The 22,694-nt window shown below is 38.3% G+C and overlaps 1 long non-coding RNA gene across 1 annotated transcript; it reads left to right on the forward strand.

The window, feature by feature from the left end:
- The first annotated feature begins 2,451 nt into the window (after nucleotides 1-2,451).
- Nucleotides 2,452-11,945, forward strand: LOC127968942 (uncharacterized). Its single transcript, XR_008156173.1, has 3 exons — nucleotides 2,452-2,630; nucleotides 5,028-5,194; nucleotides 11,458-11,945. It is a non-coding gene; the product is annotated as an uncharacterized LOC127968942 (long non-coding RNA).
- Nucleotides 11,946-22,694: the final 10,749 nt, after the last annotated feature.

Raw genomic sequence — 22,694 nt, forward strand, 5'->3', positions numbered from 1 at the left:
GCGTTGTAACAGATACCTACACACACATACACACATTGGTCTCTTCTCATTACACATGGGAGCTGAACCTCTGTCTGTTAGTTCTGGCCCTGCAGGCTCACTTTCCCCTTACAATATTAGATCAGCCATCAGAGAACGCAGCATGGGTCCTTCAACACGTTCACAGGCAAATGCCATGGAGCTCATTTCAGAGAAATATGTGTAAGATGAAAACACAGAATAATGGCGTCCAGTAGCAATTTTTGTTTTCCATACCTCTATAAAATGCATTTCATGTGAATGTATTGTAAAAGCTAATAAACATATTCAAGGTTAGTGTGCATTTTAGGGCTAGTTTTGAGTAATGACATCATTAAATGTTTCCACTTACTAATAAACTACTAAAATTAGACACAAGATGTCCATTAAAATAGTGTCTACAGGACTGTTTTTTTATTAAATATAACTGAATGTTTTATTTTTGTTATATGAAAATCACATTAAAATGAACTTATTTTTGCTACTGTTCAAAGGCCTTTTATACATGTTACAATTCAATTGCAAAAAATAGAATTTGTTTGTTCTGTTTAAATTCAAATTTTCAAATGGCTCAAAAGCAGATGTTTAAATCATAAATCTTAGGATCTATAAATCTTATCAATCTTAATCTCTAGTATTTTAAGAGTAAAATAAATGTACCGTTTCAATAGTGTGTGTGTGTGTGTGTTTGTGTCAAAATGCTTTATTTTAATATTTTTTTAAATATGATTTTCCCTCAGATGTGGCATCAATGTCACCACTTTTTCCATATTGATTTACCAAAGAAACAGCAGTGTCAGTAAAGAGCTTGAAATGAATCATAAAACCAGCATATTATGAAACATGAAAATATAAAATTATCACTTTTGAAACAGAATATTTTACTCTGTCGCTTCCATTCACATTTGTTAAAAAATGCTAATAATAAAAAAAAAGATTTAATTATATATTTAAGATCAATAAACAAAACAGTAATTTTACAAATAATTTGAACTGAATCATACAATGTAATCTTAAAGGGGGGGGGGTGAAATGCAAGTTTTCACTCAATATCCTGTTAATCTTGAGTACCTATAGAGTAGTACTGCATCCTTCATAACTCCAAAAAGTCTTTAGTTTTATTATATTCATAAGAGAAAGATAGTCTGTACCGATTTTTCCCTGAAAAACACGACCGAATGGAGGCGTGACGTGTGGGCGGAGCTAAAGAATCACGAGCGCCAGTAGGCTTTTGTGTTGAGAGCGTTTGGAAGCTGTGACATTAACGTGAGGACAAAACCATCATCCAAAACAAACCATGGCTTACAGTTAGTTTCAGCCGTTTATTTATGATCCAGAATCAGATCCCGAGGCTGAAACTGAACGAGAGCAGCAGCAGCAACGACTCGCTCCGAGCGGGGCTCGAACCCGGGTCTCCGGCATGGGTAGCGGACGCACTAACAAGGAGGCAGAGATATTTTAAGCAGTTTTACTCACCACCTGCGGTTCCAACACACGATCGTGACCCTTTTTCGTTGGGATTGCATCATCCTTAAGAAATAAACGATACGCAAATCCGTCACCCCCCCTTTAAACTTTGCTTTGAGTCACAAAGACACGCCTCCCAGCCCTTCTTCATCTGACCTAGAGTAGCTCCCAAACAGTATTTGTCTACGTCAATAAAGCTTTCATATTGCATCCAATTCTCCCCTTTACACTGCATCACTGGGTGGAGGACATCATAATTTCATTGAAAGGAAAATGGAGCAGAGGCTGAAATAATATCTATATTACTATCAGAGACAAGGGGGGAAGGGACAGAGCTGTCCGGTTTGTGAGAGCCGATGATTTTTCTTTCTTTCTTTCTTTATGATCTGGCCTCCCAATTACCTGGCAGTGATCTTGCGTAGAGAGAGGAAATGGATCTATAACTCATTTACACTATTGTCAATGAGGCCACAGCGGGCCTTGGTTTCTTAGTAGCCAAGGAAAAGGGGATATAGATTACTGACAAAGATGGTGCGCTAATAATAGGAAATGTCCCTCGTTTGTTTTGATATCATCTTTTGGGTCCCTAGATGACTAATGAAGACATTTCTATGCTTAGTTTAGTCATAAAGGGCCTGTGATTGAGATGAGATATACAATATAAATATGAAAACATCAATAAATGTATAAACAAGTAATCCACAAGTTCTTGATCAAGAAAAGAGAGACAAATCACTAAACAACCAATTCCGGCAACCAAAATATATCTTCACTTACCCTGAGAGGTTATTAAAAATCACTGTCATCAATGTCAGCATTCATTCTCATCTTAATATTAAACAACAGGTTGCATTTATGAGATTTGAAAGCCTGGGGTGTGTTATTTTGACTGACCTTTGAGGGGATAAGAAGAGGCTTGAACATTAACTGCTGGCCACTGATTCCTGCTCTCTCAAACCACTGATGTGTCTTAAAAAGCGCATCTTTGATTAAGACCGCAAGATTTAGACATGAAATTCAAATTGAGATGAGCTTCAAAAGGAGCCACATCAGCAACTGATTTTCAATCTGACAGACTGAGCAGAGGACAGAAAGTTGAGTGGGAAGCTCATCGTGATAAGAAGGATGTCCAACACGACTGATAGGTGCTAAATATTCTTATCTGACATATTTCACAATGACTCCTTTCAAACTCTAAGATCTGTGACATGGCTGTAATATTGTACTGGGAGTTTCATTAATCACTGTTAATAATAGGCTTCAGTTTGTAATAAGGGTAACGCTTTATTTTGATAGTTTAGGCATTCTACTAACTTAACGTTACCTTGCAAGAACATGTCAAATGTTCTACTAACCCTAACCTAACAGTCTTATCTCTAATGAGTGTTAGCTGACATGTAGTTGCAAAGTTATTTACAGTATAGCTAGTAGAATGTCTAAAGTGGAAATAAAATAAAGAAATAAAGTGCTGCCTCAAAGAACAGTAACTTTTAGTCTTAATCTGCTGGATCATCTTAATCCAAGTATGATTTTAATTTTATTTCCAAAACCACTTGTATAGTATATACTATAAATGTATCAAAAAGTCAACTTAACGTCAAGATGATCTTACATCCTGTAATCACGCTTGAGGTTAAAACCTTTTGACGTGCAACACTGTGGAGGATTCCTGCTGACATATTACCAAGAAGTTCTATAATATCTGGAGAAAACGTAATCGTATCTGTAAGAATTTTCATTCATCTCAATGAAAGACAGTTGGCACAGGGCTCTCTTGAACAATGTAGGCTGCCATTGTTCCTTATGGGCACTGCATTAGAGGAATATTTGTCATGTGACTGATCACATGGCAAATGGCAGTAGACAGGGAAATATGTAAGCCCATTTTACTCTTCAACAAGCCCTCCAAAAATGTAAAACTTATAGCCAAAATGAAATAATTGCAATTTGTATGTTATATATCTATATGTTAGTTGGATTTGTACTTATTTACATGTTAAAATACAGATTGTTTTGCTGTTTTCATACTGTACTGCGCTGGTTCTACGTGAAGCCTATGGAGATTAGCGGAGAATTGCTAAAGCAGATTCGCTTTGCAATGAAACTATAAATTATAGGCTACTACTAGGAGAGAAATAAAACGCAGAAATTATTTAAATGCAAAACAACCAAAAAGACGGTATGATTGGTTGAACTCTTCATCTGTTTCTGTTGCTTGTTTTGAATACTGTGCATGGAAAGAAGGCCTCAGTAGATTTTTGCATAGTTTAGAGTAACAAATCGTACCAGCGTACTTTGAGGTCAAAATGCGTACAGGTTGGCAGGTCTGCTGTAGTTACAGTATCAGGGGATATCGGGACTCACCGGCCCACCAGTTTTTCTGCAGAGTCTTAACAAGCTAATCAAGGTCTACTAAAAAGCTAAAAGGAGATGACTTGAGAAAATAAAAACAGAACCATTTCTTATGCATTCATCCTATACATAATGTCTTTTAAAACAATACTTTTAATTTTTCAAATAACTCAAGACCTTCCTGCAAAATGTGCACAGCAATAACAATAACTATAACAATTTGGGAAATGCTAATAAAATAATAAAATATTTTTCCCCCCTTTCTTATACTGTTCTTATTGTATACTGTAGACTATATTTTTTATTGCATTGTCATAGCTGATTATCACATTACATCACCTTCGCTTTCGACTGGCTCAAGTGATGCACGGGCTACTGGGAACTGTCTTGACTTTCCCGACTAGCTGCTCTGGCCTTGCGCTGTGAATGGTCTGTGGTAATGGTATAGAGCTGCAAAGCCAAACAAAATTAGTTAAGAAACAGTATAGATATTTGTGTTTCAAAAGCAAATCTCATTTGATATAGTACCGCCATATGGTTGAAGCAGATGGTGGAGAGCTTCCTCAAGACCTTTGAGAGAACTGTGTTATTGTTCCCCCGCATCACTCTTCACATCCCAGAGTAATCATATCTGCTCTCAGAGAACCGCACATTAGAATCAGACAAAAACTTTTTATTTGAAACATACTGCGAGGATAAAATTATCTCCTAAAAGTGGAAATACGCTAATTTAAGAGAGCAAAAAATTGGTGTTTTTTTATAATATATATATTTTTAAAAAGCTTGTTTATGCATTTATTGACATTCAAAAATTAAATTATATGCACTACTAATATAATGTTTTTTTTGAAGTCTCTTATGTTCACTAAGGCTGCATTTATTTGATCAGAAAATAGTAAAACCAGTAAGATCATGAAATGTTAGTGCAGTTGTTTTCTATTTTATATATATTTTAAAATGTAATTTATTCCTGTGAAGGCAAAGCTTATTTTTTAGCAGCCATTACTGCAGTCTTCAGAGTCACATGCTCCTTCAGAAATCAAACAAATATGCTGATTTGGTGCTCAAGAAACATTTCTTCTCATTATTATCAATGTTGAAAACAGTTCTGCTTAACTTTCTGACCACAAACTTTTGAACGATACGGTAGAATTTTAACTGCATCTTAACTCTTTTCCTTTTGAAAACAGATGGTGATGACGTTTAAGAACACTCCAAACAGAATGTTGTGCCATGTGGGAAAAAAAAAGAAAATCATATCAACAGCATCTTCCTGCAGCATGGTTCCCGGGTCCGACTCCTCAGCTTCCACACAGCGTATTTCAGTAACAGAGGGGAGTCTTGTGTCTAATTTATGGTCAGTGGCTCAGTAATTATATTAATTAGCCTGTTATCTGCCATGTAAAGAAACCCCAAGGGATACATGAAAGACAGAATCCTGTGTTCTCCATGGCCAACATGTCGTCAGCTCCAACCGCAGTCATTCAGACCTTATCTTGTGCTCATAGAGAGGAGCTAATGGTCAAGGCTGGAGGATGAGTTTTTTTGTAAAATGGACGGTGCAATTAACGCCTGCCAGTACTCATTATCCTCCATGTCAGTGGGTAGCGGTTGAGGCCAGGAGGTGGATTAGAGAGAAAATGAAAGGAGAATTAAAGACACTTAATGGATGCTGCTTTAGATTTCTCTGCAAGTTCTATTAACCCTAATTTAAATCAATTTTCTCCTTTCTGCAATTCTGCGCTAATAAAGCTATCTGTCTGACAGTGACTTTGTGTGTCCCAGGCGGGTAGGTTTGAGATACATTAGCCTGAGCTCATTTTGCTAAGTGCCCCCAAAGCACACAATGCTGTTAGCAAGCGTAGAACTTGTTGCTAGCACCACTGTCCTCTTTGCCCTTTGATACCAGCACAACCAGCTTCCTCGCATTTGGTGCTTTGGCACGTCAGTCGCACGTCAAATATATCCATAAATTGTTGCCTTTTTACAGTACAGGAAATCCCTGTCAACACCAAGCTGCTTAAACAGTACATTAGCATCAGTCAACAGCTTTATCTCTCCCACAGACGATTGATGATTATGCACTGAGTTATGTCATCTGGGTTGATTATGTAGAGTCTGAAGTACAATATTATATATTATTGGGTCTGATAGGGACCTAATTAGGAGCATAATGGTATGGTAACCTATCAGTCAAGGCTAATTACTCTGGCTTTCATGCAAGAGTAATTGGGTTTTTAGTTCAGGGGCTGAGGTTTGGGACACTGGTATGGAGCAACAATTACTGATGACAGAGATCAGAAGATTTATGAGTTGAAACTCAAGATGGAAAATGATGACATGTGATTCATCAAATCGCTTTAGCAACCCCCACCTCCACCACACACTCACATCAGAGCGTTCAGAGATCTGAGACCCACTGAGCACTGATGCTGTTCAACCGTGATATTCCTATGTTCATAGCTGATTAACTTGTATGAGTGGAAATTGTTATTTGTTGTTTGTATTAATGGTTTATGAAGGATAAAAATACATTGTGAAATAGATAGCTCCGCTATATATTGTGGAATACAGCAATGCAGAATTTTTTGGTAACATGAGAGTAGATGAGCTAGTAGTTCAGTTCAACTCTTCTAGTAACAAGCTAATTTATTCAATGATTAGCCAAACTCTAAATCATGTTTTTTTTTAAATCTAAATTATCCTCCCTCTGTCTTTTATAGAATTAGAAGGTCCAATTTCATTGAAAAGTCTAATCATACTTAATTGATTTTCAGTAGACCATAATGGCAATTTGTAAAAATTTTATTTATTACGAATTGGTGGCAAATTTCATACAAATGAAATTCATACAATCATACAAGTCATACAAATTAATATAAATTTGCTGCTAATGCCAAAAATGGGTCCCACTTTATATTATGTAGCCTTAACTATTATGTACTATAGTAATAAATAAGTACAATGTACTTATTGTGTTCATATTGTATTGCAAAACCATTTTGTTGCCATTGAGGTGGTATACCGATAATATCAGAGACAGGTTTGGTAGTATCGGTAGGTTTAAAGGTGGGTTAAGGTGTAAGAGATAGGTCAACAGTGTAATTATAAACGTATTTACAGAAATTAATGACAGATGCAATTACATGCAGGTATTTTTTTTATATAAAAACATGTATCAAATTATTAATTTAAATGTAAGTACATAGTATAAGGCCACCTAATATAAAGTGGGACCATTCTGTTTTTGTGACAATCGTGTTCAGTTAGACAAAGGAGAGTGTTAGATCCAATTGCAGGTATGTCTTTATTAAGGATAATCCAATTCGTGGTCAAAACAAGCCAAGGTCAAAACCAAAGAAGCAGTCCAAAACAAACAAATAAATAAACAATGGAGGGAACAGGAAAGGCAACGGAACAGGAACTCGGAGGGACGAGAAGACAAAGAAGAATCTCGGAGGACGAGAAGGCTGGAAACACGAAAGGTAAGGACTCCATACAAACAACAGGAAAAGACTGGTAATTATAGGGAGGCTAATGACAATAAAGTGAAGGACATAGCGTGACGCCCACCAGGGCAGAGCAGAAGACCACCCCTTCCGTGCGGTCAAAACAGACACCCCTCAGGGCGGAGCAGAAGACCACCACATCTGTGCGGCCGAAACAGACGCCCCCCAGGGCAGAGCCGAAGTCCACCACATCTGTGTGGCTGAAACAGACGCCCCCCAGGGCCGAGCAGAAGACCACCACATCCATGTGGTCGAATGAACAGGAGGACAAGTCTGGTTGGGCAAGCCTGAAACAGAGAACATTAACAAGTTAAGGGTAGCCTCCGTGGCCACAACAGGATCAGTCGGGTGCTCAGAGAGTTCGACTGAGACGTGACGAGACTCTGGAAGTTCCGCAGAGGCGAGGAGAGACTCTGGTAGATCAGCCGAGCAGAGGAGAGACTCTAATAGTTCAGCAGAGACGTGGAACGGCTCCGGCAGTTCAGCGGAGACGTGGAGAGGCTCTGGCAGTTCATCAGAGACGTGGAGAGGCTCTGATAGTTCAGCAGAGATGTGGGGAGGTTCCAGCAGTTCATCAGAGACGTGGGGAGGCTCTGATAGTTCAGCAGAGACGTGGAGAGGCTTTGGTAGTTCCACAGAGAAGTGACGAGACTCCCATGGTGTTTATACTGGATTCCAGAAGATTGATGCTGACTTGACTCTGCTCATGAAGATTATTGGTGACTTGTTTTTGTTCATGAAGATCATTGGTGACTTGCATTTGTTCATGAAGATCAATGGTGACTTGCCCTTGTTCGTGAAGATCACTGGTGACTTGAATTCTCCCATAAAGAACCCCGGTGACTTGACTCTGTCCTTGAAGATCACCGGTGACTTGACTCTGTCCTTGAAGATCACCAGTGACTTGACTCTGTCCTTGAAGATCACCAGTGACTTGACTCTGTCCTTGAAGATCACCAGTGACTAGGAAGGTCCACGGTGACTAGCCCTGACTCTGGAAGGTCAATGGTGACTAGTCCTGACTCTGGAAAGTCAAAGGTGACTAACCCTGACTCTGGAAGGTCAATGGTGACTAATCCTGACTCTGGAAGGTTAACGGTGACTAACCCTGACTCTGAAGGGTCCACGAGCACCTGACTTGACTCTGGAGGATCCATGAGAACCTGACTTAACTCTGGAGGGTCAATGAGCACCTGACTCGACTCTGGAGGGTCAACCGGAACCTGACTCAACTATGGAAAGTCAACGGGCACCTGACTCCACTTTGGAAGGTCAACAGGAACTAGCCCTAACTCTGGAAGGTCAACGGTGACTAACCCTGACTCTGGAAGGTCGACGGTGACTAACCCTGACTCTGGAAGGTCAACAGTGACTAACCCTGACTCTGGAGGGACCATGAGCACCTGACTCGACTCTGAAGGGTCCACGAGCACCTGACTCGACTCTGGAGGGTCAACCGGAACCTGACTCAACTCTGGAAAGTCAACGGGCACTTGACTCGACTTTGGAAGGTCAACAGGAATCTGACTTGACTCTGAAGGGGCAACGGGAACCTCACTCAACTCTGGAGGGTCAACGGGAACCTGACTCAACTCAGGAAAGTCCACTGTAGCTGTCATCCTCTGCAGTGGCTCCGGGCTGGCAGCCATCTTACATTGTGGCGCTGGGCTGGTGACCACTTTGTGCTGTGGTGCTGTGCTGGCGTCCATCTTGCCTCGTGGCACTGGACTGGCGGCCATCTTGTGCAGTGTCGCTGGACCTGCGGCCATTCTGCGCAGTGGCTCAGGGCTGGCGGCCATTCTGCGCAGTGGCTCAGGGCTGGCGGCCATCTTGTGCTGTGGCGCTGGGCTGGCTTCCATCTTGCCTCGTGACGCTGGGCTGGCTTCCATCTTGCCTCGTGGTGCTGGGCTGGCTTCCATCTTGCCTCGTGGTGCTGGGTTGGCGGCCATCTTGTGCAATGGCGCTGGGCTGGCGGCCATTCTGTGCAGCGGCGCTGGGCTGGCGGTCATCTTGTGCAGCGACACTGGGCTGGCTGCCATCTTGTGCAGCGGCGCTGGCTCGGTAGGCTTGCGCCTACTCTCCCCTCTCCGTCCACAATGGTGAGACGGTGGCTCCCATCCATTCCTCACGAACCCAAGAACGAAGGGGGGCCATGTTGAAGAGTGATGCCGGACCTCCTCTCGACCACTCACTCCTGTGCGACTGCCCCTGGTCCCACAAAACACGACTAGGCAGGTACCCTCAAAACCACTTCTTCTATCCTGCTCAGTGGCTGGGGAGGAAGCATCAAAGAACATATTGCTGGATCTTATGGATGGAGTCCCTCTGTGACGATCGTGTTCAGTGAGACACAGGAGATAGTTAGATCCAATTGCAGGTATGTCTTTATTAAGGATAATCCAATTCGTGGTCGAAACAAGCCAAGGTCAAAACCAAAGAAGCAGTCCAAAACAAACAAACAAATAAATAAACAAAGGAGGGAACAGGAAAGGGAACAGAATGGGAACTCGGAGGACGAGAAGACAAAGAGGAATCTCGGAGGACGAGAAGGCTGGAAACAACAAAGGTAAGGAATCCATACAAACAACAGGAAAAGACTGGTAATTATAGGGAGGCTAATGACAATAAAGTGAATGCACCTGGTGCAATTAGCAGGAGTGCAATTACTGTGATGACAGGACAAGACTAGTGGAATTCTAGTGCCTACGGTGAAGTGCCTAAGGGGAAGTGAGCCCACTAGTGGATACCCAGGGAAACAGAGACTAGACAGCGTGACAGTTTTCTCATGAGATGTTTGGTTATGTATTTTTGTTTATTTATTAAGTATAAATGTACCTGTTCAAATTTGATAATTTAGATCAGATTGACTGCATATTGCAAAAATATATTCACACACAGTGTAACCTCCTGTAAATGCCACCTCACCAACACCCTACAGGAAAGGGTGATCAAAATATTGTTTTGTTTTTAACATTCACAATTGAAAGCAGTTATAAATAGCAAGCCAGTAAAATATAATTATATTTTCAGCTTCAGTTATTTGCTGTGTGCTATCTCTTCTCATCATTCTCTTTATTTAGTCTTTAACATGATGGATGGGATGAGAATTCAGAGCTCCGGGTCACAGGGATGGCTGAACCTGACGTGTCATTTTTTCTACTTGTTAGACAATAGCGAGCATGTGTCCTCGGGATGATTGTTTAAAAAAAGTCATACTTTAATGAAAACATTTCCAAATCTTACTTCAGATGTAGTAAAAGTGCATTCTGTGCCAGAATAGTTTCTGATAGACAGTTAGCCCTGCTGAGGAAACCTCTTCTGCTGGATTTCATAAGCGTGGTGAAAGACAGTCTACTACTTTTGTGGAGTTGTAGTTTTTCTTTTCTTTGCATTATACCGCAGGGATTCGGTACATCAAACAATGTCTATATTAAACTCAAAGCACACTCTATTTCTTTCTATCTCTTCTTGTTTCTGATTGATACACCCATTCCTCACAAAGATTTCATGCCCCAAAGAGTCTAAATGGGTCTGCTCCCATGGCAAACAAATCAATTGTTATAGACTTTAAAGTTGCTGGTCTTGAAAATTGTTTGAATACCTTTGAAGAACCAGATAAAGATTCTCTAATCCAGCCATTTTTGGCACGTTGGATTGGTATCGACGAGCAGACCCCACAATACTTGAAAAGATGTGACACATTTATCTTCCAGCCCCATAAACTGAAAATTGCTATGTACTGGACTGAACCATATGTTTCTAATGATACATGAAACACGGTCCTTCTTTTATAAAGTATATTTTCCTTCAAATGTTAGGTTTGGGTATTATCAGGCTTTTCTGTTTTTCTGTGTTTTGCTTGATTCATATGAGGAATATATCACTCAGTGTAATTTCTCATGTGGTTGTAATGAAGCCTCATGATTAATTAGTCACCTGCTGTGGTTTTGTTTTAATGGTGCGTCCTCCAGCATTTTAAACAAAGGAAATGAATCTAAGCTTTTATACACCTTGCGTTTGCACATTATAATTCCTTTGTTATTAAATCATTAGATTGTGGAGTGTAACAAGCTTTTTCATCAGACTAAATTTGGTTGTATTATTTCCCCAGACATACAACCATGAGAGATTCATCATCAAGCTGAAATTTCATCACCAGTCCCCTCTTTGATATATTGCTGGATCTATCCAATTGCGTGTTTGTGTGTTCATGCAGAGAGATAATCATTTGCAGGTAAATATGTTTATTCTAACTTGTCTGTCAGGAGGATTCAGTGCAAAGGCACTATCAATATGACTGTTGCATGCTGGTTATTTGTAATTTGCCCTCTATTGCTTTCATAGCATCAGGAAAAAAATGTCACTTTTCTCTAACAGCCACTCAAGTGTATCACGACTTCACGAGTGACAAGTCACTCTTCTTTCATGCTAATCGTGACTCATGTGTCTTCATCTGCATGTGTGGCACAGATGCGTGTCATCTGAGCAGTCCAAAACATTGGAAATGTGATCGTGCAGGAAAACATGTTTTCCCCTCTATAATTATTAAGTCCTTATTTTCATCAAAGATAATATTGTATAAAAATATAGCCCAGCCATACCAGCTATACCATAAAATAAATTTTATGTCATTTTTATGTCATTTAAATTGGTGACTTCTATATGAAAATAAATATGATGAACAAGGCACATGGTTATTACATTTAATTTCCCCCCAAAGAAGTGTTTTCCATACATTTTTTTATTAAAGACTGAATTTATTAAGACAATAAAGATTGAATTTAATTTTTCAATACTTTAACAACATGTTCGGAAGTTCATGATTATCTGAAGTTGGTTAATGGTCACTTGGCATGTAGTCGATAAACATATTACACACAAACCAAGGGTTTCATGAACCCATTTGGTTAAACCTGGTTTAAACTAATCACCATCTGATTATTATATGAGTTTCTTGGCATGACATCAGAGCAAGTCAGACCACAAATATCTAAACAGCATGCATCTTGCATAAATCACCCATTATCCGTTCTGTGCACATTGTACTTATCTAAAACAAGCCTGATGTCATCCTCTAGGGCTTGTGTTTTTAATAAAGACTGCAACAAATAACAAGTAACACTACATTCAAAATATGAAATAAGCCATCTATCGCCTTCTCCACTTCCCTGCAACACCACACACCTGTAGGTTTGAAGTTTGTTATTTGTACTGCACTTCAGACTTCAGTCTTGTCTATTAGTCATACATCTTTACATTATGCAAATTCGCGGTTCAGAGTTCAGGTAACTTGAACCTTCAAGTGCAGAAAAATGCAAATTTCTGTGCATGCACAGACTCCTATGTTTGTATACATATGAATGGTAGTCAATGAAGCAAATATTGCTATGGATGAAGGTAAATATTTGGAAACATCAGACTGCTGACAGCCATGACTGTCCAATCAGAAGCAAGTTATTCCAGACAGGGAATATTATGTATATGTATATAATAAATTATATAATCTAGACTAGATATAATAGTTATCCTTTTGAAGTCTGAATTGTAACTAGTAGAGTATGTTACTTATTAGATTTTGTTTGATTAAAGTGTGAGGATCACATTAAGACTTTAATAATAATCATTTAATAATTTGATAAGCATTTGTAAGTATGTCTAGTCAATGTGGAAATTCACTTCACTATTACAGTTGAACACAGAAGGCACCGTTTATGCTGTTTTATTTTAACTCATGAAACATAGATATGACCCAGGGGTAATTACAAATATTGATATTATGTAAATGATATGGAAAAAAAATTAAAATTAGCTCTGGGAATTATTTCCCTATTTACAAGACAATTGCTCACAAGACAAACTCGTGCCTCCATTATTGCAGGTCCAAAGAAGAGGGCCAGCAGCCTTTAATAACAAGAGCTTATTATTGTCTCTTATGATCTTGACACTCGAGAGTGCAACATCTCTATAAAATGAGGGAATCTCTACAGTCAATATATCCTACAGAGCAAGGACAGTAGCTCATAAAAGCCGAGATCACACATGAAAGAACACCTCAGTCCTTTGTTGAAGACTGAAAGAATAATGCAGTCAGTGGATTTGTTTCATATGTAAAGAAGATGATCAGTCAGCCACTTTTTTCCCCGGGTCTTTGATGTTTCCTATTGAGGCTGAAGGGAGTTCAAGGGCGAAATGTGGCGAGGAAGCGTAGGCCTTTGTGTCCGGTCTTCAGACGTTTACCTGTATCTGCTAGGGCTCTGGAAAGAAATGACTGTTTGATTCTATTACACTTTCATTACAGCTGTAGTTAATGGTTGTGTCACAGTCTATTAGCCGCATTCATCTTTCCTGTGATACACAGCGAGACACAAGCGCACAGAACAAAGACAAATGACTCTGACTCACGGGAACAGCATTACAATTCAAACATTATTTTCTATACAGCTAGCAACAGCCGACCGAGCCGCGGTGTGCGCTATCCCGTCCAGGCAGTCATGTCGGTAATGGCGTGGAGAAATGCTTTTTCTAATCTAAACAACTCAATTATCTGTAGCCCCACCATCCTTGATCAAAAACATTACCATAACCATATTCAATTTAAAAACACAATATTGCAACTGAAGGGGATAGAAATAAATCCTGACTGCTCCAGCACTGCTCTGCCTGTAATCTCTCAATGTGACTCTGGGGTTTGCAGTAAGCCCTCACTCATTTTAAAGTTCTTCCCCGCTTTAGCACTTTCCCACTTGCCAACAGTAATCGATTTAAAAATGCTTTTAACAACTTCATCGTTGCGATATTCTTTCACAATTTATGAGCACCTAATCAATAAACAATGGAGCATCCACACAGCGAATGGTAATCAGAAAACCGCTGGGAACTGACATCAAAAGAAGAATGCTGAGCCGTTCCTATGAAATGGATACCGCTTGTGAAACAGATGAAATAGATAGCACTCATGTGACTGCTGGAGCTCATTTCGAAATATAAAATTCATAAGAGCTATGAAAGCTGATATTTGGCGCTAGACTGCTGGGCCATTAGCCCGTAGTAACACCATTTTGTGTACACAAACAGATTAGCTGCCGCTCGGAAAACGACATGCGGCCCCTTTCTGAACCTTCGAATACCCTAAAATGCGTAGTTGCTAGAAGTTTAATGAAGGCGAGCGCTAGCACGCTTTTTGATGTGATTTAATTAATGTTTATTTCCTGTCAGCCCTCATTACAAACTATATTAAACTGTATCCTTTAATAAAGTGCACTGTAAACAAATGGCAAACTACACGTGTTCAAGCAATACTAACTAAAACAGTATATTTAGATTTAATACACAAGATTATAATTTTGTCTGCTTATTATGTTTCAGAAGTGTACACATGACCATATGTCTCATCACTCTTTAACTGCGTTTTAATTTCCTCTTTTAGACGATGCCCCTCTCCAACACAAATATTGCAAAATACAAAGATTTTCAAGTAGGAAATGAGTTGTGAACATGGCCGCATAAAACAAATTAAAAACACAAAATGAATAACACTCCTGACAAAAGTGTTTGTTATTTCGGACAATTAGACTGTCTCGGTTCCTTAGTTGATAGCGAAAGTCACTTTCATGTCATTGTTTCTCTACAGCCTGAAGCCAAACTGCAACTGAATGATTTTGTAAATATAAACCATATATCACGCCCAGTAGCCTGTTTAGTATATTTGACAGCTCACTTCAACATAATTGAACATTTCTTAAGCTAACATGTTTTATTAAACCTCTCTGCATAAGCTTTCATCTCTTTGTAACTTGCTTTTTGAATTATTGCTAATAGCTCAATGTTTTAATTAGCGCCTCAGGCCTTGAGATCGGTGCAGTGAAGTGTTGTTATAAAATCAAGCTCATTACAATATAAGGCACTTTTACAGGGCACTGAGGCACAGCTAATTCATTTGAAAATATAAAAAAAATATCTATCAACATGCGTGCTGAAGTATTAATAACCATGGTCAGCGTGTCAAAACACTGTACTTTTTTATTACAAAGCTAAAACTTTTCAATGCCCTCACCATGCCTATATATATATATATATATATATATATATATATATATATATATATATATATATATATACGTATATATATATATATATATATATATATATATATATATATATACGTATATATATATATATATATATATATATATATATATATATATATATATACGTATATATATATATATATATATATACACGTATATATATATATATATATATATATATATATATATATATATATATATATTTTACAACAACAACTAGAGAAGAACTAATAAATCATTGAGTATTAATTGTGTTATCAAATATTATAAATTCATATTATTAATTTGACATAAAGCATTATTGTTAACACTATAAGAAACCACAAATGAAAAGCTGGTTGTTAGAACAACATTAGCATTAGCGCTAGCTTTACAGAATTACCTTTCGAGTAACCAAATTATATTTGTTTGATTATCTTGTTTGATCATCTTCTCTTTAAACATACTCCTCGTATGTTTAGTCTAAAAGTCTAAAGTCATCTTTAGACTTTTAGAAGTTTTTTATTGTGGTGTTATTATGCATTATTGGCTCTACTTAAAGGTCCCGTTCTTCATGATCCCATGTTTTAAACTTTAGTTAATGTGTAATGTTGTTGTTAGAGTATAAATAATATCTGTATAATTCTACAGCTCAAAGTTCAATGCCAAGCGAGATATATTATTTAACAGAATTTGCCTACAAAAAACGACCCGTTTGGACTACAGCCCTCTAGTTCCTGCAGTAATGACATCACTAAAACAGTTTTTTGACTAACCTCCGCCCAACATGAATACACAAAGAGGGGGGCGTGGTCTTGTTGCGCTCCGATGGAGAAGAAGGAAGAGCTGCGTTTGTGTTTGCCATGTCGTCGAAATCCAATCATCTTTATTTGGGCTTCCCAGGGACGCTGTACTTGGAGATTAATGGTTACAATTTATGTTTAACTCAGTTCCCGAAAATTCTAATCCACATGTAAAACTATGTGCAGCACTTTTTGCTGAGGACAGCTTCCTCAATCTCAATCAGTTTAATGCCCAAATGGATTCGCACAAAGATTATTCTTGAAAGATGGAGCAGTTCCCTCTTTGACTGGAAAAGGCGTTTGTTTTTGGACCACTTTATGTCAAATTAATAAGTGTATTTAATTATTTATGTTTGTGCGTTTAACAGTTTCTGTAACTTATTACACAAAGGGCAACGCTGTTTAGCTTTGTTAACTCGATTTTCATGCGCATCTCGTCAGTAAAAACACACCTGTGATTATAAGTACATCTCCAGCACATGCTCCTGCTCACTTGCTTCTCAAAACTAGCCCAATCACATTTCCAGGAGGGCTGCGTGCGCTCAGCTGCTGTCGAATCACAATACAGGAACCGCTGGCACAATCAGAACTTGTTACATATTTCTGAAGGAGGGACTTTGTTGAAAAGTCCGTTTTTATGACAGTGAAAACAGCGGTATACAGATAGATGAATTGTGTAAAAAATACTGTGTTTTTTTACATGCAAAACATGAACACATGTTATATTGCACACTGTAAACACAATCAAAGCTTTAAAAAAGCGTGAAAAATGGGACCTTTAAGTCAACAGAGAATACCATTGGTTTTTGCTGGCTTCAGTTTGAAAGAACATTTTTATATACAACATAAATGTATTATTTAAAATTATAAATTTATAATTTATTTATTAGCCGTTTTAGGGGGTAGTGGCAGAGTGTTAACTTTGGTAAAGAATATCTCTTTGGATTTGAGTCTTTTCAACTTTACAAATCTTCATTATGCACAGAGAGCTTGTAACACTCCAAATAGAAAGGAAAAATTTAAATTGCATCATATGACCCCTTTTTAATATATCAATAAAACTAGCCCCCACGTCTATGTCACTATGTGGAAATATTTGCATAATTCCGCCCAAATGTTCATGCAAAAAAACAAGGCGTGGTTTCAGTAACCGCAGTTATTGTTGAAGCAGCCATGTCAGGGAGATGCTGTGTGTATCTAGGCGAAAGCAAAAGAACTTTATTTGGCCTTCCAAAAGTAGATGCATTTAGGAATCTTTAAGATTACTCACAATGGTACAGCAACACATTTTATGGACGACCATTTCGTGAACCTAGGAGAGGAGGTAGTTCTGACTTGGCTACGACAATCTGGCGCTTCTGAATCAGCTACTTGAAGTATGTTTTGTTATTAGTTTAAGTATTTGCTACTGACTGTTCAAATGCAGAGTATTCCTCATCGTGTGTGTGTGTGTGTCTGTGAGAGAGAGAGAGAGAGAGAGAGAGAGAGAGAGAGAGAGAGAGAGAAAGAAAGAGAAAGAGACACGGTCACAAAGTGGAGTCAGCTGTCTTATCCGTCTGTGGCTTGTGTACTACAAACACATACAAGCTTCAGCACTGTCTGTCACTTGACTCTGTTTCCCGTTCGGGCTTAAACTGATGGTAAAACTAAGGTCATTATTAACTGTCTTTACATTTATTTTGACAGTTGAAGATCGTGATTATGAAAAGAGCATTATATTTCCAACAAGTGCTTGCGTTGTTTGGCTAATCTCTGCTAATGCACTGGGTCAGTTGGCCATTCAGAGCATACTGCGCTTGTTGGAAGGAGGGACTTTGGAGAAAACGATGCGTTTGAGAGAGGCAGGGCATAGAGGACCTACAATTATGTACATTAAAGAATGTCAAGATATTCTATTACACAAAATACACAACTGCACTTCAAATCAGTGAAGATGATGTGCGTCAGGTCTTTAGGAAGAACAAGAGAAGAAAAGCACCAGTCCCAGTCGGTATTACACCAGCCTGTCTGAAAACATGGGCTGACAAGCTAGCACCCATCTTCACACAGATGTTTAACAGATCACTGGAGCTGTGCGAAGTCCCCTCTTGCTTCAAATGCTCCACCATCATCCCCATCCCTAAAAAAAACAAAATTACTGGACTGAATGACTACAGACTTGTGGCTCTAACGTCTGTGGCCATGAAATCATTTGATATCATCTTTCGTCTTATCTGAAGGACATCATTGGACCCTTACCCTTGTGGATGATACAGTCAACATGGGACTGCATTACATCCTGCAACATCTAGACAGGGGCTTACGTGAGGATTGAGGATCCTGTTTGTGGACTTCAGCTTAGCTTATAACACTATCATCCCAAACCTCCTCCTGCCCAAATTAACTCAGCTCTCTGTGGCCACCTCCATCTGTCAGTGGATCACCAGCTTCCTGACAGACAGTCAGCAGCTAGTGAGGCTGGGAAAATTCTCATCTAGCACCAGTACTATCTGCACTTCCCAGGGTTGCATCCTCTACCCACTGCTCTTCTTTCTCTACACCAATGACTGCACCTCTAAAGACTCCTCTGTCAAGCTCCTGAAGTTTGCAGACGACACCACACTCATCATCTTCATTCACATTCAGCTCATTCAGTTCCCTCAGGCAATCCATCTCATGAACGCTTAAAAATAAATGTGGAACACACAATACTACTATACATTATTTATTTACATTTCAAATGTGCACATACCTCTACACACATTATTGTCTATATTTAGGGCCCGAGCACCGATGGTGTGAGGACCCTCTTGTTTCTGTGTCGTTTATTATTATTAGGGCCCGAGCACCGATGGTGTGAGGACCCTCTTGGAATTGCTCCGTTTATTATTATTATTATTAGGGCTCAAGCCCGAAGGGGCGAAGAGCCCTATTGTTCTTCTAAGGATTATTAGGGCTCAAGCCCAAAGGGCGAGAGGCCTATTGTTTTCCTTAGGATTATTTTTTATTAGGGCTCAAGCCTGGAGGGCGAGAGCCCTATTGTTTTCCTTGGGATTATTAGGGCTCAAGCCCGAAGGGGCGAAGAGCCCTATTGTTCCCCTAAGGATTATTCTTATTATTATTAGGGCTCAAGCCCGAAGGGGCGAAGAGCCCTATTGTTCCCCTAAGGATTATTCTTATTATTATTATTATTATTTTTTTTATTTTTTTTTAAACCTTCCGGGCATTTTTGGGGACCTTAACATGCTCAAAAACTCTTGAAAATTGGCACACACATTGGAATCTGCGGCCATCAGGACGCTGCAGAGGCTGGGACCCGGGCGTGGCACAGGGGCTCTACAGCGCCCCCTGGAACACCTTCAGAAATCTTGAACCATAGCTCACACACACTTGCATGTATTTATATGAAACTCGGTACACTTATAGATCTCATTGAGCCGAACAACTTTCACACTTTATGTCATAGGCTCCGCCCAACAGGAAGTCAGCTATTCAGGGCTGTTTAAAAAAAGCATGCTCTGGAATTTGAAATACTCCTCTGAGGTTTTCATCCCATTCGCCAAGAAACTCAGTGAACATGATCTCAAGACATTGAGTATGAAAAATTGCGAGGGGATTTTTGATATCTCGAACGGTTTGCCCGTGGCGAGGTGTGGAAATTATGGCGAGAAATGAGAAACAGGAAATGTCTAATAACATCCACATACATTTCCTGAATTTGATCAAACTTCATTTGTTTGTTTGATGTATGATACCGATCGTATATATGTGACTATTAAGAGTCAACGTTATAGCGCCACCAACTGGCAGCAGGAAGTGTGTCATTTTCCAAATGCTTTGAATTCAGCATCTTATTTTTACTCGATTTGCTTCAAACTTCATCAGAATAATGACAAAACACGGCCGATGTAAATCTGCTGTGGGGATATTGATATCTGATATAGTGTTGCCATGGCAACGTGTCAAACTTGAATGTTCTGTTATGGTGAGTTTGAGGCAGATAACAACCTCAGATTTACATGAAACTCAAAACACATATCAGTATTAGTGATAGCTAGACAATGGCAAAAGTTCATAAGAGGGCGTGGAAGAGGCACTCTATAGCGCCACCTTTTGTCAAAAGTGGGGGGGTTAGTTTTAGTTACAGACACCAAACTCAGTACAAAAATTGTTCTTATCAAGACGGACAACTTTCTAATTCACAGTCATCAGCTACGATCAACAGGAAGTCGGCTATTTTGATTTGAATGTGGATTGTTTTTTACATTTAGCTGTGAATTAATGCATACTGCTCAGAGGAGAGTAACACTATACACACCAAACTTTGTCTACATGTTGAAAAAACATTGAGGAACTTAAATTGTGAATGGGTTTTGGATAGCTTGGATGGTTTTGTCGTGGTGATTTTTTTAAATGACAGTAAAGATGGAATTATTAATTTTCCTGCATTTTTAAATTCCAAACACTTCAAAACCTTTTTTCATACAGAAAAAAAAAGTTATTCTGAATAAATATGCATAGTTTCATGACTTTACAACACTGTATGGATAACAGAAAATTAAAAAAACTGTCAGACATCTCATCTCACTCTGTCCCTGTTTGAGTATGTGTGCTTAGACTTCCATTGTCTGAGAGAAAATGCGCCCCTACAGGTTCAATTCCCGGACTAAAAAAGGGAGGAGACTCTCTTTTGGTTTCACTTTTAAATCGGTTAAAATACAAATAAATACTTGGATTTAATTCACACTGACAAGCTAAACCAACATATATGATTATTATCAGGTCAGGGCTCATTAATAATGGATGTGTGGTCAGTGATACGTGAGAAACACGAGAGATGAATCACCGCTCTGAGCAGGAGCGTGTGGAATGACGAGCTCAGAAAAAACGAGTTTATTCTTGTTTTATAGCTATTTAAAATAAAGTATTGCAGCGATATCACACAATTCACCAATTAGAGCACACCAAGAGCTAAATTAAGATGTTTTTGAACTGTTTGTGTGAAAATGAAATATTCGCGGCTGCCTATCTGAAATCACTACCTCCGATCAGCGCGCACAGTGTCACAAGTTCAAAACAAACGAATTTATTCTTAAGAGCTTTTTAAAATAAATTATTGCCATAAATGCACACAATACATCCATTATAACACACCAAGAGCTAAATGCAGGTGTTTGTGACCCGTTTATGTGCGCAAGACTATTTGAAAGCGCGACTGGCAGAATAACATATCTCTCGAGCTGCAGGATTCCGCCTTTCGTCGTACGAACGAACACATCACGGACAAGATTATTTCAAAATACATAATAGCTTGGCTAATATAAACGAAAACAGCCACGTGAACATAAACTGTTGAGAAATAAATCTGAAGTGGATCTACTGGATTTTAATATTAAGTAACCGCATATATCAGCTGCTTCGGTCTTCAATTTTAATCTATATAAAAAATTAAACTCATTCATCTTGGCTGCTTTTTTAATGTGTGTACGTATTTATTTATTATTTTGCTCTAACAAGACTTAATCTATATTTAATTAAATCAATTACATTTTATTTTACATTTGATTTGTCCATTTCTGCATCTAAACGCCTAAAAACCTAAAACATGCTCTATTATACTATTGTTAGCAATTTCTTTATCGTCCAATTTATCTGGTGTACATACTTTTATTTTCATAATAAACTTGTTTGTTAGATTATACACAGTTACAGTGGTCTATAATAAATATTGACAGGTTTTATTCAAGCTGTTTAGAATGATTGCCATAGTCTAATTTTTAAAAATGTAAATCCAAAAAAAAAAAAAAAAAATAAATAAATAAATAAAAAACATTGGAAAAGAATAACTGTTGTACTTTTTTATACATTTTGTATAATTTCATAGTTTATGCATTATAGTTATAAAAACAAATAAATTTAGAAATCTTAGGCCTTATCCTTTTCTGACAGTTTTAGGGATTTTTAAAAATCCTAAAAAACCTTATTTGTGCTGCAAATAATAATTTCAAACTAATTTGATACTGACCTCTGACATCCTGTGACATGATATTTATTTGAATTTACATAATCTCATGGATGTAACAGTAAATCTGTTCAGCTCACAGATCAAGACTAAGCTGTAATGCAAGCAGAACTTTCACAAATGCTTGTAGGTCAATAAAATCATTACAAAACACTTACAAATCATTTAAGGGATTTGATAACACTGTAAAATAATATCTAATTTGTTAACATTAGCAAATGCATTGATAACACTTTATAATAACTGCACTCATTAGTAAATAGTCAGTTCATGCTTCATAAAGCCTTGTCCCAATATTAATAGTCAGTAGTAAGCAGTTTATAAATACAGCTATAAATAGCTTGTTCTTGGTTTATAAGCACATTTATTAAAAAGGAGAGTAAAGGGTCAGTTATCTTCCTATGAAAAATAAAAAAATAAAAATAAACAAACAACAACACAGATTGATACAGAACTCAGAAATTTTATTATGGATTTA

This window comes from Carassius gibelio, chromosome B12 (assembly GCF_023724105.1).
Source record: "Carassius gibelio isolate Cgi1373 ecotype wild population from Czech Republic chromosome B12, carGib1.2-hapl.c, whole genome shotgun sequence".
NCBI classification, from domain to species: Eukaryota; Metazoa; Chordata; class Actinopteri; order Cypriniformes; family Cyprinidae; genus Carassius; species Carassius gibelio.